The following is a 15,695-nucleotide window of genomic DNA, read 5'->3' on the forward strand; positions in this document are numbered from 1 at the left end:
GCAGCAGGAAAACTCTTCTCCCACATGCAAAGCCAACATTGCAAAAATGCCTTTACTATTCAGTTGCTGAACAGCACTACAACATGACACATACCTTCTCCTGAGTGTATTGGGGTGGGATGGGGGCTACACATCAAGGATTCCTGCAGTTGTCTTAGAGAACTCACTTCAAAGTGAACCTGATAAGCAAAGTGAGGGATACTGACATCAGTTTCTCAATGTCAGCTGAACTATAAGTGTAGCCTTCACAGATGTTTGAGGTGTGGGTGGATTCACTCCAGTGGTTGTTCCAATGTTTGCTAACCCCCTCATACTTCACTCTTTTAGTCAGGTGCGTATATGGGAGTTTCATACCAGTAACAGACATGCATAGGAACAATGACAAGTTCTAGAAAGATAGCTGGGTTAGTCTACTACAGGAGTTACAACATATCTTGAGGAAACATATTCAAGGGTAGCCATGTTGGCCATGCAGCAAAATACAACAAAATTCACAAAGCAGTAATACCTTATTTGGCCAAATTCAAAATATAAAGTACATTATACAAGCTTTTGGAGCTTCACTGGCTTTTCCATCAGTCAAAGATATTAAAAATCATACAGGATGAAAAAAGATGATGATGTTAGATTCACAGGCCTACGTTCTGTCTGAGGTTACTCAGATGTTGTTACTCTCAGGTACTCTGGAAGATGTTGCCCAGTAACCACTGAAAGAGAAAGATTCAACTGCCACACTAAATTTACCAAACCAGTCATCATCTGTATGTGGAACTGGGAGTACCATCATCCTCTCCTTTGCTTTAGGATAGAAAACATCTTGACAAACCCTGTATGCAGAGGGGCATGCGTCCAACTATGATTCTAGCTGTTCCACTTTTAACTGTGCCATGTCTCTGATCCAGTCATTTCTCATCTTGAGTTTGTTTTTCAGGCCTTTTTGGGTGCAGAAGGGAACAGAGATTTTTATTTATTAGTGCCTTGCTTTCCTCTGAGACTGAGAAAATGTGACTTACCCAAGATCACCCAGTGGATTTCCATTGCCTAACAGGGATTTGAACCCTGATGTTCAGAATCTTAGTCCAATGGTCAAACCACTACTCCATGCTCAAATATTAGAGGGTATGTAGTACTACTGCCAAGAAGATGAGTGGAAAGAACACTAAAATGCATTTGGAATCACCTGGCAGTGAGGAGTTACATATTTCAAGTGATTTTGACACACACCAAATTTCTGTGATGTCAGGACTTTAGGGTGCAAGGGGCACCAAAAAAATCCACTGGGGTCACAAATGGTCTGTAGATTGTAGCTTGCTCACCTCATATCTCTTACTGTAGCAATCCTAGAAAGTTCCTTTTAAGAAAAACATAGTAAGATGCTGAGGCTGACCATAACCACACATTCCAGAGCATCAACCTGTCACTGTTTAGTTATGGATAGCCACAGAACATGTTATTAAGTCCCATCTACTGAAACAAAACTTTCCTATACCCTTACCTTGGGGGCTGAATGTTTCCTTTCCTGTCAAATGGTCCCCCCAGTATCATTCATTAGCATGAAATCATATGACCTGGCTGAGAAACAACCCTGACAGGCTTTTGCTGCTTCGCCATTTCCGTTGTTCTATTTTTAAGACCCCAATTCAAGCAGAAGTGATTGCAGAAAGCCTGGCTTCCTCTTCACACCTTCCATACAGAGACCACGAATAACCTCCAGCCCACAGAGCTCTCATGTTACTCAGCTCTCTCATGTTGCAAACTGACTGAAATCTGTCTCAGGTTTATCATCATGAGGCCTGAAATACTACACATAACTAGTAAACAATGAAGCATTCACTCTCTGGGAACCAAAGAATGCTAGAAAGGTAGCATTTTTGGACCCATGTATTTGTCTTTTTTCAGCAGTAAAAGGTATCCACTGAGCTCTTCTCCAGTCCCACATTTCAAATGAGTTGATTTTCTTCCTATCAGCTTTCTTCACTGTCCAGCTTTCACAAACGTACATAGAAACTGAAAATGCAATGGCATGGACAATCCTAACCCTCTGAACTTTGGTTTGCAAAGTATCTGGGGTCTTTGGACCTGTTTGGAGTTCGTGGGGAGACTGGGGAGGATAGTTAAGAGTCATCACATCTTTCCTGGAAGTTCCCAGGAGCAGCAATTCTGCTCTATTTAATATTTGGTAGACCTTTTTTTTTTAACTGAAAAACGGTGAGACTTGGGGGAGGGATTTGGGGACTGCAAAAAAACTGCGCTAAGGCAGGCAAGTAATGAAGGAGTTCAGATTATGTCTGTGCCATCCACTGACCTGAAATGAACTGTCTCTTTAGGAACCCTGACTGGGGTGAGGATAAATGACTATTTATTCACTCCCCAATCACAAGGCAGCAAACTGTCTTGGTTCAGCCCTGATCTTAGCTAACAAAATGAGAACTCTTCGCCCTGTACATACAGGGCAAAATAAAGCTGCTTCAAGCCACTTTGGAGGTATACTGTTTAAATAATGCATGCGTCCTAAGAGTCCAGAAGCTGCACCAAAGCCATGCTCCAGTCCAAATGCACAATATATGTAGCCTCATTTATACTCCCCAGCGAACAAACCCCCAGGAGGACTGAATGTGTTAACAGTTCTGGATATATTTACCTGAACGTTCCAAAGACATAACTGAGACTTATTTCCAGATAACTATATTTAGAATTGCCCAGAATCTCCATACCAGTTTAATGCAGCAAATTAAATAAATCAGCCCAAGCTACTTGGCCTTTACACTTTGCCAAACCCAAAACCTGAGCAGTGCCATCTAGCATTTGGATAGATGCTTTAAAAACATCCCAGTTTCTCTCTCCTCCTCCCACTTCCCCGTTTTCTTCTTAGCTTACTTCAATTGCTGCAAACTGAGTTCAAAGTACCAAAGTAGTTTGCACTCTGTTAACTCATGAGGGCGGGGGGGGGGGGGCAAAATCTTGCACTTCCCAGTTGACTAAGAAAAAGCAAACTGATGCAGCCCCTTTTAGCTCGTGTTTTCTGCCTCATTAATTTGTCATCTTGAGCACACACTGAAGTTGCTTGGCCACGTTTTCTGGTTTTCATCTGTGAAGTGTTGGATGGTATGATAAAATAAATAGATGAGATGCGATATGATGAGATAAGAGGCTGTTTTAAGATAATTTCCTTTTGCCCATACCTCACAGTAAGCAGAGATATTGGTTAGGTCAGCCTTTCCCAGTATGCTGGGAGCAAAGACTCCTATCATCAGCAGACACAACAGCCAAGTTTGGGGGGAAAGTGGTCTAGGTGCTTCTTCCCAAGATATAATTATATGTTATCTAAACACAGAGGTGGGAAGCTGCCTCTGTCCTTACTAAGCATTTCATACATTCAGCAGTCAGTAAGCTGAACATGACTCTACTGACAGCTTGAGAATTAAAAAATACCCAACAACATCAAGCTAGATCATGGTTGGAAAAGTAAGGTAGACTGCTAAATAAAAAGTAAGGTAGACTGCTAAATAAATGACAGAAGAATGAGGATACACTGTTGTTTTTTTCTGAATGGCTATTGCAATGAGTAAACCCAGCATACTTTGGCTGTTCAGACAGTTGTCCCCAAATCCCCCCCTCCATGAATAGCCATGAGTATTTAGTTTGGATTTCTTTTCTTTTTAAGAAGTTTCCAAAAACTGCTAGTTTCTTCCTAAATTGTACAGAAAGAATTATAGACTGGGGGTTTTTAAACAAAAAATATCAATGTTGAAGAAAGTGAAGCTGACAGATTTGCCATCCACTCCAAGCAGAGGGCTTGGGGTGTATTGTGGTTCTTAAAGTGTAACTTTGATTTCTTGTCAATCATCTTTCTCACACAGAATTAATTTTGCTACCTGTTTGTCCTTTTCTTTCTTGATTTCTTTGAGAGCCTCTTCATATTTAACTACAGGCAGACCACTATGGATGGTTGAGAACTACCTTCTCCAATAACTTGTCAAAATGTGTGAATTTCTCCTTAAACTTGTGAAAAAGAATTAGCGATTTAAAGCATTCAAGTGTGAGAGAAAGTGAAATGACTAACTTGCCCCTCTCTGGAGACAAAATGCCTTGGAATACTTTTATTTTTGTTCAGTTGTTTCAGGTTCTTCCACCTGCCATGTCAATGAACTGACTGAAATAACTGGGGGAGGGGGGGAAGAGACTGGGGGGAAATGGCAGAAACCCCAGTATTTCCCACAGAGGCACACAAAGAACATCCCAAATGCAAGACACATAGCAGTTAGGAGAGTTTCACTGGGACTTGGGAGATCCACGCTGAAGTCTGCACTTCACCATGAAACTCAGCACTTCACCATGAAACACCAGTCCACACATTCTCTCAGACTGAATTACCTCACAAAGTTCTTGTGAGAACACAGTACAAAGGAGAAGTGCTACATACAGCACTTTGAGCTTACTGGAGGAAAGATAAGATATAAAAAAGTAACTGATTAATAAATAAATAAACTCCCTCTGTCACCATTTTAGTAGTACTTACCATGTTCTAAAGGCACTAGAACCTGTCTGATCTTGGAAGCTAAGCTGGTCAGCCCTGGTTAGTACTTCAATGGGAGACTGCCAGAGAATACCAGGTGCTGTAGGCTATATTTCAGGGGAAGGCAATGCCAAACCATCTCTGAATATTCTTGTGGGATTGCCACAGGTCAACAGGTAACTTGAATATACATGTACACATACATCTCAATTTACCTTACACATACACATACATCTCAATTTACCTTACAAGAACTCTGTAAGGTAGTCCACTGTTGCAACTTTTTTAAAAAAATCCACACACGTTATCCTTTCAAATAGTCATAGAAATAGCATTGCAATGGATCACTGGTGTCATTGGATAGGTGCAGGGGGTGTGGACTACACTAGGTGACACCCCAGAGGAGGGGTGACACCTGGTGGGGCCTTCCTCCCACTGCAGTGGAGGGGCAAGCACACCCCTCGTGGCTTCACCGCCACCCTGGCTCTCTCCCCAAGGAGGAAGCTGAGGCAGCAGCGCCCCTCATGGCTTTGTTGCCAGCCCAGCTTCTCCCTGAAAAGGTAGTCGAAGAGGCAGTGAGGGTAGCAGGTGAGCAAGACATTAGGAGGGGAGGATGGGACAGGCCACTGCTGCCCCATTTCAATACCCCCCCCCAACACACACACTGGGTATCATCAAGCCTGGTAGTGCCACTGCAATGGGGAAGCATAAATGAGAGCACAGGAAGAATGTGGACACTCACTGCACAATCTTGGGGAAGTCACTCTGTCAACCTGACCTGCCACAATGGGTTGCTGTGATCATAAACTAGAGAAGAGGAGAGCAATATACACCACCTTGGGCTCACTAGGAGAAAGATGGGATATAAATTCAACTAATAAGTACATTAAGGTTTGGGTTTTGTTTTGTTTTTACAAACAGGAAGCATTAAAACCTGATCACTGCTTTAGGATATAACTATGTGACCTTAGCCTGGGTTAGCTGATCTCTTATGTAATATATCCGAAGAAAGAGGATGTGAGCATTATCCTACAGGAAATCAGAATGGAAACAGAAATAAGTGGCCCACAGAATTACTTACTCTGACTACTAGAAATATGCAACAATTATCATATAGACCTTCAGAAACAGGAACTTTGGCAACCTCTGCTGCTGAAGTTAATTATTATATGGTGAATGAGGAAAATGCTTTGTGTTCTCTGTCATGAATTTTCTGTCAATCATTTATTGGGTGATCCCCAAGTTCCAGTTTTTGAAGTACTTCTACCTTTTCTATAACTCTTCTCTATTCAGCATTCATAATATTAATTATTTACTTATATTTATAAACTGCTTATATTTACAGATTTCAATTTATGCACACATATCATAAAAATACACCATAGAAAATGATTACATAAAATCAGTATGTCACTACCATCCCAGGCTTATAGTGATGCATGTACAAAGGTATATGCACACAGAAAGCATACACTCACTCACATAAGGCATAAACTACACCATTCCAGGTTCCAGATCTTATATTCCCAAACAGAAAATACCCTCACCTGTGCAATTATAAACCTCAAGTACGTAGGTACCTCATTAGGCATTAACCCATTCAATTTGTTGTTAAATGCTATCAAGTTGGCTTTGACTTATGGTGACCCCATGAATGAGAGACCTCAATGACACCCTATCATTAACAGTCCTATTCAGGTCCTGCAGATTCAGGACAGCTGTGGCTTCCTTGACTGAGTCTATTCATCTGGAAGGTGGACTTCCTCTTTTTCTACTGTCTTCTACCTTACCACGCAGTATTGTCTTTTCTAGGGAGCCCTGTCTGCTCATGACATGGCCAATGTACAACAGTCTCAGTTTAGTCATCACGGCTTCTAGGGAGAGTTCAAGCTTGATTTGTTCTAGGTCCCATTTATTTGTCTTTTGGGCAGTCCATAGTATCCATAGAACTCTTCTCTAGCACTGCATTCAATACATATACATATATACAAGAATGAAACATATCCACACTACCTATTTTATTCATAAAGATCAATCAACTACAGATCATCAGCTCATTCCATGAAGATGCACAATACCACCAAAAACATTCAAACTCATTACCTGTCTTTAGGAGCCAAAACAGACAATATATATACTGTCTGTATCTGTCTCTCTGTGTGTATACGCACACACACACACACACATGCATGAGAGGTCTCTACCATGAGATGAACTCTCTTGGCTAGGCAGAAAGGGATGCATTAGGAGACAAACATCGCCTTTTACTGCTTTGCACATACACTGCTACCTCGGGTTACGAAATTAATTCGTTCCGCTATTCCTTTCGTAACCCGAAAATTTCGTAACCCGAAACACTTTTTCCATTGAAAATAACTAATGCGTTCTATGACCTCAGACTGAACCTGCAAGTCAAAACAAAGGTACAATAGAGGCCTATTAAGCTAAGTACCCTACAATACAAGTTGCCTGAGGCACTAAAGAGCTTAACAATGACTGGCAGGTCCATTCTAAAGTTTCTAAAGGATAAAGAAAAAAATGTTTTTGACTTATCTTTGCTGGTCCTGGCTGGCATCTCAGAGTGAGGCAGGAGGAGGAGGAGAGGGGCAGCCAAAAAAGCCAGATTTAAACCAATTCTACCAATTTAACCAATTCAGCCAATTTAGCCAAATCAACCAATTTCACCAATTCAGCCAATGCAACCAATTTAACAAAGATTTTTTTTTTTAAATTTGGTGTTTTTTTTAAGGGTCACCTTTTTTTAAGGGTCACCTTTTGCCTTCTTGGATGACGGTTCTCCCTCTCTAGTGAAGAACTGGTCCAAGGATGTCTGCTTTTGCCGGCCCTTAAGCAGGTTCCTAAAATGGCTAAGGCAGACATTATCAAAATGTACAATGGCATGGCTGGTGAGCACCTTCTCAGGGTGGTGCTTCTCAACATAAGAAGACACATTGTGGAATTGCCGCAAAATGTCTTTAATTTCTGCCGTTGGCAAAAATGCCCCCGCAGCCTCCTCCTCCTGGCCCCTGTCGAAATGGAGCACGTCCTCATCCACGGCCGAGTGTTGCATGGCTGCCAAGGCCTTCAGGTCCTCTGTTGTCAGGTCCTCGTTGTGCTCCTCAATGAGTTCCTCCACGTCCTCGTTGTCCACGTCAAGTCCCAGGGACCTTGCGATGGAGACAATCTCATGCACCTCTTCTTCTTCACCTGGCTCAGCACCCTCGGTCTGTGACCCTTCCAAGGAAGAAGCATCAGGCCACAGCTTCCTCCACACAGCAATCAGGTTGCGCCTGGTGATCTCCTGCCAGGCCAAGTCCACCATCTTCAAGCACACGACGATATCAAAATGCTGCTTCCAGAACTCTCGAAGGGTCAGCTGTGTGCTCTCCGTAACATCAAAACAACGCTTGAACAGGTGCTTGGTGTAGATCTTCTTGAAGTTGGCAATCACCTGCTGGTCCATGGGTTGCAAGAGGGAGGTCGTGTTGGGCGGCAGAAACTGGACCTTGATGAAGGAGAACTCTGCAAGGATGTCCTTTTCCAGGCCAGGCGGGTGCGCAGGAGCATTGTCCAAGAGGAGGAGGCACTTCAAGGGCAAATCCTCTTCCTCCAGGTACCGCTTCACAGTCGGGGCGAAGACACTGTTGATCCACTCCACGAAAATGAGGTGTGTGACCCATGCGCGGCCATTGGAACGCCACATCACTGGCAACCTGTCCTTCTGAATGTTGTGTGCCTTGAAGGCCCTTGGATTTTCGGAGTGGTACACCAACAGGGGCTTGACCTTACAGTCCCCGCTGGCATTCGCACACAACGCAAGTGTGAAGCGGTCCTTCATAGGCTTGTGGCCTGGCAATCTCCTCTCCTCCTGGGTGATGTAGGTGCGGCGAGGCATCTTCTTCCAGAAGAGGCCCGTCTCGTCGCAATTGAACACTTGCTGCGGGACGTAGCCTTCCTCCTCCACCATGGCCTTGAACTCGATGACAAATGCTTCGGCGGCCTGGTGGTCTGCGCTGGACGCCTCGCCGTGACGGACGACAGAGTGGATCCCGGTCCTCCTCCTGAACCTTTCGAACCAGCCACGTGATGCTTTGAATTCCGGGGTGGCTGGCTCCTCCTGCGAAGAAGTTCCTTCGCCTGCCTCCTTGCTGGCCAGGTCTTCGAAAATGGTGGTGGCCTTCTCACAGATGACCGAGGTGGTCACAGTGTCCCTGACTCGCTCCTTTTCCTTAATCCAGAGGAGCAGCAGGCGCTCCATCTCCTCGTGCTTTGGTGTCCTCTGCTTGGCAATCGTTGTCACGCCTTTCGCTGGAGCCACAACAGCTCTGATGGCCTCCTTCTGCTTGAGGACAGTGCCAATTGTCGAAGGGTTTCGTCCATACTCCTTGGCAATGTCCACCAAGCGCACGCCCCTCTCGTGCTTGGCGATGATTTCCTTCTTGTCCTCCAAGGACAAGGGAGCCCTCTTCTTTTTCTCACCGCCGCTTTTATCTGTGGCTTTCTTGGGAGCCATAGCTCAAGCCTAAAAAGGACAAAAGGCACAGGCACTGAGCAAAAGCCACAATTGGAAACCACCCCCACCCCCATGGTCACACTCTCTGGCCCAAACATGCAAAACTCACACCCCACACTCTCAAATCATCACAGCCATGGCCAAAGCACCCCAGAACACAAACCCATAGGCCAAAACCCCCAAATCAGAAAATGCAAGCCTATGGTGAGACTCTGTGTCCCACATGGGAGCAAAGGCAAACTTTTAAAAGCCACACTCCACACTTTGAAAACAGCAGAGCCATGAAGAAAGCAACCCAGCATCCCCAAATCAGAAAATGCAAGCCTATGGTGAGACTCTGTGTCCCACATGGGAGCAAAGGCAAACTTTTAAAAGCCACACTCCACACTTTGAAAACAGCAGAGCCATAAAGAAAGCAAACCAGCACCCCACAGCAAAAGCATGCTCACACAGTCTCACCCCACCCCACAAGAAGAAGGTAAGAATCCATCCACCTACCTGTAGAGAAATTCCTGATGGCCGGTCTTGATCCGAAGAGTACTGTACACCTGGCAAAGCCAGAACAAGTCCAAAGGCAGAAAGCCAGGAAAAGTCCAAACCAACAGTGGAACCACGAGTTAGAGCTCAAAAGAAACTCTTCCTCACACAGTCCACAAGGCCAGACAAAGGGGGCAGATCAAAAACAAACGGTTTTGTTTCTGAAGCAAGGCCACCCCCCCAATTTCGTTAGCCAATCCAGATGATCAGCTTGATTTCTCAAGCCAATCACTGCTGCTAACGAAATTCAAAATTCGCGCCAAAGCTAACCCCTAACCCAGCCCCCTTAGCTTTCCGTTAGCCCTGGAAAGCCTATAGCTGCACTTTGCATCGTTTGAATTTTGCACCGAAATGAATTTCGTAACCCGAAAAATATTTCGTAACCCGAAACAGTTTTTCCCTATCCAACGTTTTCGTATCCCGGAAATTTCGTAAGCCGATCATTTCGTATCCCGAGGCACCAGTGTAGTTTAAAATCAGAGCCAGCCAGCCAAACATTAGGTAGTGATACAGCTGCCTCTGGCAGCAGGATAAGAAGCAGTAATAGGGTGCTGGAGAACAGAGCTGTGAGTGATACTTAGCCAACCATGTGTCCCATAAAATAGCCATCTATTCTCAAGTGCAGTAGAAGACATAGTCCTTAAGTCAGAACTGGAGAAAGATTAATCTGCCAGGCCAGTCGTCTTCCATACTGCAAATAAGAGGGGAGATGTAACACCACCCTGCTTAATGTCTCAGACAACCAAGTGATGGAATCAGCCCTACTTATAACACCAGTGCATCCACCACCATCACCGCCACCACCACTATATCACCACTATATTTATTTCTATTCTGCCTCCTGCCTTTCTTCCAAAATTGGGACTCAAGGTGGATTACAATTTTTTTTAAAAATAATGTTTACCTGACTCTACAACTATAACATGCAAGAAAAGAAAGCTGGATGTTCGACCAAATTTTCTCAAAAGATAAACTCTGACTGTTAATGAGATCTTAAAGCAAACCTTTAACTGGGCACAAAGGTTACTTTGCTCTAAAACAGTGTTTCCCAAACTTTGGTCTCCCAGGTGTTTTGGACTTCAACTCCCAGAAGCCCTAACCAGTTTGGCCAACAATCAGGACTTCCACATCTGAAGCCCAAAACATATAGAAAACCAGTTTGAGAACCACTGCTCTTTAAAGCTCAGCTTGACCATAATGAAACATCACACCAATTAGCAACATTAAAATTCTCCAGGCTACAGAAGCTTTCCACAGTCTACTCTCGAATGATTCACCTCTCATTTCCATGAACTGTAGGCCTCAGTTCCCTGTAACAATGGTATTTTTTAGGAAACCATCTACAGCAGTGGTGTCAACAGTTTGGGTCACAGAGCATCCTCCTACCAACTGCTCACTCTTGGAAGGCTTCAGGGTGTCATTGTACTTTCTTCTGAGAAATAAGTTTCTAAATTCAGCTTGTGGTAAACCATTGGCAACCCATGCCATTTATTTATATCCAAGGCAAAAATTGTCCTTTCAGCCAAGATCACTATCTTCTTCCACAACTACTGTTTCCCAGTTTACAATCTAGGCCAGCTGTTGCCAAGGAAGGTCATTTAGACACGTTGAACTGCAGCTCTGATCATCCCCACCCAGAACACTCAACTGCCATGTTAGGTGGAGAAGACAGTAGTTATGGTTCAATATACTTGAAGCGCATCTGGGTTACAATATGAGAGAAACAGATGTATGGTTCCATATGACAAAATCCAGTGGCAGATGCAGAATAGATGATAATTCCAACAAAATTTTGTTAAGAAATCAGTACAATATATAATACTTGGCTATAAGCCCTCTTTCATCATTCAGACTCTGGTCTGTAGGGTCATAGTTCAATGCTCAAACCACTGCACCTTTACGTGATCACATTTCCAGATTCTCACAGGCCACAGCTGGTTTGAAAGTCAGCATTCAGCTACAGGTGACTAAGGTTACATCCATACTGTAAAAATAACCCAGGTTGTCACTACTTTAACTGCCATGGCTCAATGTTATGGAATTCTAGAAAGTGGAGTTTGGGGTGAAATTTAGCCTTCTCTGTCAGAAAGCTCTGGTGCCACAGCAAACTACAATTTCCAGAACATCTTCTCAAAATACCAGAGCCTGGAAGAGTTACTTTTCAGATAACAACTCCCAGAATCCCTTTGCCAGCATGAGGTGCAAGTGACCATGCTTGCTGAAACTTTCTGGCACTTGTAGCCCTTCAACCATCAAACATATATTTATTCCAAGCTCTGAAAAATGCCTATGCCTGGTGCACAGGCATTTCACGGACTATTTCTATAACCAGAGAAGGATGTGCAGGCTCCTGGTTCCTGGACATTAATTATTCTTTGGAGAATTCCTCTAGCACGTCATATTTAATTACTTGAAGGAAAAAGAAAATAGCTTTCAGGAAGCAACTGCTAGTTAAAATTTAGAATCTCCCTGCTCGCATTTCCATTTCGAGTTTCAGAAAAACAACTGAAGGAAGAAAATTTCCAACACCTCTTGCCAAATCTGTTTGCAACAAAAAAAGGGGGAGGGGGAAGCGGTTACAAACTACTGTAGCACTACATGTGCACACACATGCACACACACCTGGTGAAGCAATATTCACCCATTCTCATGTTCCCTCCCATTAAATTCTGTTGCATATGTACTGTAGGCAAAATGTGGCTGTCCAGATGTTGTTGAACTGCAAGGCCCAGCAGCTCTAGCCAGCATAGCCTATGATGAAGAGAGTTGGGAACTGTAGTCCAACCTCTGGAATATCACATGGTTTCAACCCCTATTCTAAAGAAGTTCTAATACACCTTGAAGCTTCAGAGACTTTTGAACTACTCAGTGGCCCCCAAGTCCTTTATTTTTCTTTCTTAGGAGTTTATCATACGTAGGAGATTGGGAGTTTATCCTGTGAATATCCTGGAAAAATTGTGTAATTACACAAAATGATTTCACATAATATTGCACAAAACCCGCCACTAAAGTAGTCACAAAGAAGTATTAACGTTCATCTTTTTACTTTCGGGATTTCAGTGCCAATACATTTCTGATATCATTTTATTTGCACAATTGCATGTGATACTCATTTGCACAATTACTTGCCATTTTCGCTTTATTTGTGGGATGCTTTAAATGCACTTTAATCTCTCTTTAATGCCAAAATTAGCCCCAGTGTGATAAACTCCTCAGTCAGGGGCAGGGTGGTAAGCCTTCCAACTTTCTTGATGTTGCTTATTTTCAAGAGGAGTTGCTCCTTTGCTCATTCCAGGTGATTTAGATGCTTCTTTGTGGCATAGTAGCTTATGTGGTGAGAACGTGGTTTGAGCATTGGACTACAACTCTGGAGATCAGTGTTTGATTCCCCATTCAAGCATAAAAATCCACTTGGTGGTCTTGGGCAAGTCACACACTCTCAATCTCAGAGGATGGTGATGGCAACCTCTCTCTGAAAAAAACTTGCTAAAAATCTCATGATAGGGCCAACTTAGGGTTGCCATAAACCAGAAATGACTTGGAGGCACACAACAATAAAGCTTGTATGGCATAGTAACTTATCATGAAGCATGTGAATTTGTCAGTGTGTCTGTCAGAGGGGCATGTGGCCACACTCTACCACCCTCCCATGTAGCTGCGATGCAGTGGCAAAACTTTGATACCACACTGCAGGTAGCTTCAACTGTCACAGTTCATAAGAAGCCATTATGGTGCAACAAGAACTCACAGCAACCAGAACAGGCAATGACATTCTCCACACAGTTAACCACAGTGAACGCACATCTGAATATTTTTACCTCTTGGAGATGAACGGTATCCTAACATAACACTGGCAATAGAACCAACAAAGTCTGTATGATCTTCACAGTGATCTCTGAGTTTAATGTGTGCACATGCCTATGCAGCATGCACACATGTGTATATGCATGTGTGCACACATATAAACGTACATGTGTATGGCATGTATGCAGTAGTGGCTGATGGCCCTCATGTCAGTGGGGAAGTAGATTTAGTCTAAAGTAGCTGTCCAACGTGCTGAATCTATATGAGAGGGCAGCATTTGGGTTGTCCTTTAAATTCAGACTAAAGGCTGGGCCGTAATCTTATTCTTAGGCTGCATCTACTTTGTACAATTAATGCAGCTCGACACCACTTTAACTGCCATGGCTCAATGCTATGGAATTCTAGGGTTTGTAGATTTGTGAGATATTTAGCCTTCTCTGTTAGTGAGCTCCGATGTAATAACAAACTACAAATCCCAAGATTCCACGGGATGGAGTCATGACAGTTAAAGCAGTGTCAAAATGCATTAATTCTACAGTGCAGATGCAGTTTTTCTAATCACTGGAATAAAATAGTGGATACAGTGGGTCTGCTCTTTGTTTTTGTTCTGCCTTCAAGTCACGTCTGACTTACAGTGAGAGATTTCTTCAGAGGAGGTTTGCCTTTGCCTTCTTCTGAGAGAGTGTGACTTGCCCAACATCACCCAGTGAATTACCATGACTGAGAAAGGCTTTGAATTCTGGTCTCCCAGAGTCCCTGGTAACACACTCAAACCATTACACCACACTGGCTCTACTCAGAACTAACCCACAGAACTCCAGCCCTGGAGTGGATTCACAGTCCCACAGTCCCACAGTCCCACAGTGTGTGTTTGAAGTTGCATTCATATAGTGCCACTGAGGGGAGTTGTGCTCACCATTTTGGGGGGACATTTTTTGTGCATCTGTCAACTCCACACATGGATGTCCATCACTCAACAATGTACCTTGAATAACTTGTAAAGATGAGGATTTGCCATCCCACCCAAGCACACTGCCACAATCACAATTCTTCCACCCAGCAGGTCTTTCCAATCCCTTCATACATCTTCACCTGAGAAGACCCAAGGGCCAGGGAGAGCATTTTCAAGCAGGCCCTTGATGGGAGACACATATAAATAACTCTGGGCAGCTGCAGTGGGGCATGGTGCAGGAGGGCACCGGGACACATGCTTCCTTGGGGAGGAAAAACATTCTTGTAACTCAAGCTGGTGGTTGCATAAGCTGTTTGGACAAGCTTTTTCTCCCAAAGCCCATCACAGCAACATTGCCTGCAGAAATTTCTCTTCCAGTTTTTCCTGTCCCTAACAGCAGGAGCAAAAAGGCATGTCCTACATTTCTGTCCAGGAGGAATTTCAAAGTGTCCTCCATTTTGAGCCTAACTAAGAATAATGAATTTACATTTGTATTAGTCTTTTAGCTTTTATTTTTGTCATGTTCTAAATTTCTCTTGGATATCTTACATTTTGTGGTGCCTTGTCCTCCTTTGTGGTGAGGACATCTGGTCACCCTGCTTTTTAATCTGAAATGAAGAGGTGAGTGGAGAACCAAACCATTCATGAGTGGCTACTCTTTGCTGTGGTCAAGCTGATGGGCACATGCCCCTCTGCTTACCCTTCTCCTCCTGTTTCTGCGGCTGCTTTGCTGGGATCCAGGCTGCAGTGATGTTGCCTCCTCCACCCCTGAAAAAAGGAAAACAAACTCCCTTGCATAGACAAGCTACTTTGGAAAAGGAAGCAGAGATATCCTGTTGGGATGGTTTCCTCAAGCTACTCCCTGGCAGAGACACACATGCAGATAAGGGGTTGTTGCTCTCTTTCACCTCATATGCATCCACGCTGCAGAAATAATTTGGTTTGACCCCACTTTAACTGCTGTGGCTCAATGTTATAGAATTCTGGGAATTGTCATTTGTTGTGGCACCAGAGCTTACTGACAGAGAAGGCTAAATGTCTCCCAAAACTCCACTTCCAAGAATTTCATAACATTGAGCCTTGGCAGTTAAAGTAGTGTCAGACTACTCTCTGCAATATGGATGCAGCCTCAGTCACCTGTAGCTGAATGCTGACTTTCAAACCAATTGTGGCCTGTGAGCATCTGGAAATATGATCAAGTGCAGGCATAGTGGTTTGAGAGTTCAACCATGACTCCGGAGACCAGGATTTGAATCCTGGCTCAACATGTAAAACCCACTGGGGGATCTTGCACAAGTCACACACTTTCAGCCTCTCTGGTGCCACAACAACGTACAATTCCCAGAATTCTATAGTATTGAGCCATGGCAGTT

General features: G+C 43.7%; 1 protein-coding gene across 4 annotated transcripts in view; it reads right to left on the reverse strand.

The window, feature by feature from the left end:
- The window catches only part of PIK3R6 (phosphoinositide-3-kinase regulatory subunit 6), a 55,777-nt gene that overhangs the window by 37,447 nt on the left and 2,635 nt on the right, over positions 1-15,695 (reverse strand). The window contains exons 2-3 of one of the 4 annotated variants that reach the window (XM_042453931.1): positions 15,023-15,090; positions 95-179 (exon numbers count right to left, since the gene is read on the reverse strand). The exons of 1 other annotated variant lie outside the window; for it this stretch is intronic. The gene's annotated coding sequence lies outside the window, so the exon portion shown is untranslated. The remainder of the gene's footprint in view (positions 1-94; positions 180-15,022; positions 15,091-15,695) is intronic. 2 more of the 4 variants (XM_042453932.1, XM_042453936.1) reach the window with 2 other exon arrangements.

This window comes from Sceloporus undulatus, chromosome 2 (genome assembly GCF_019175285.1).
Source record: "Sceloporus undulatus isolate JIND9_A2432 ecotype Alabama chromosome 2, SceUnd_v1.1, whole genome shotgun sequence".
Lineage (NCBI taxonomy): Eukaryota > Metazoa > Chordata > Lepidosauria > Squamata > Phrynosomatidae > Sceloporus > Sceloporus undulatus.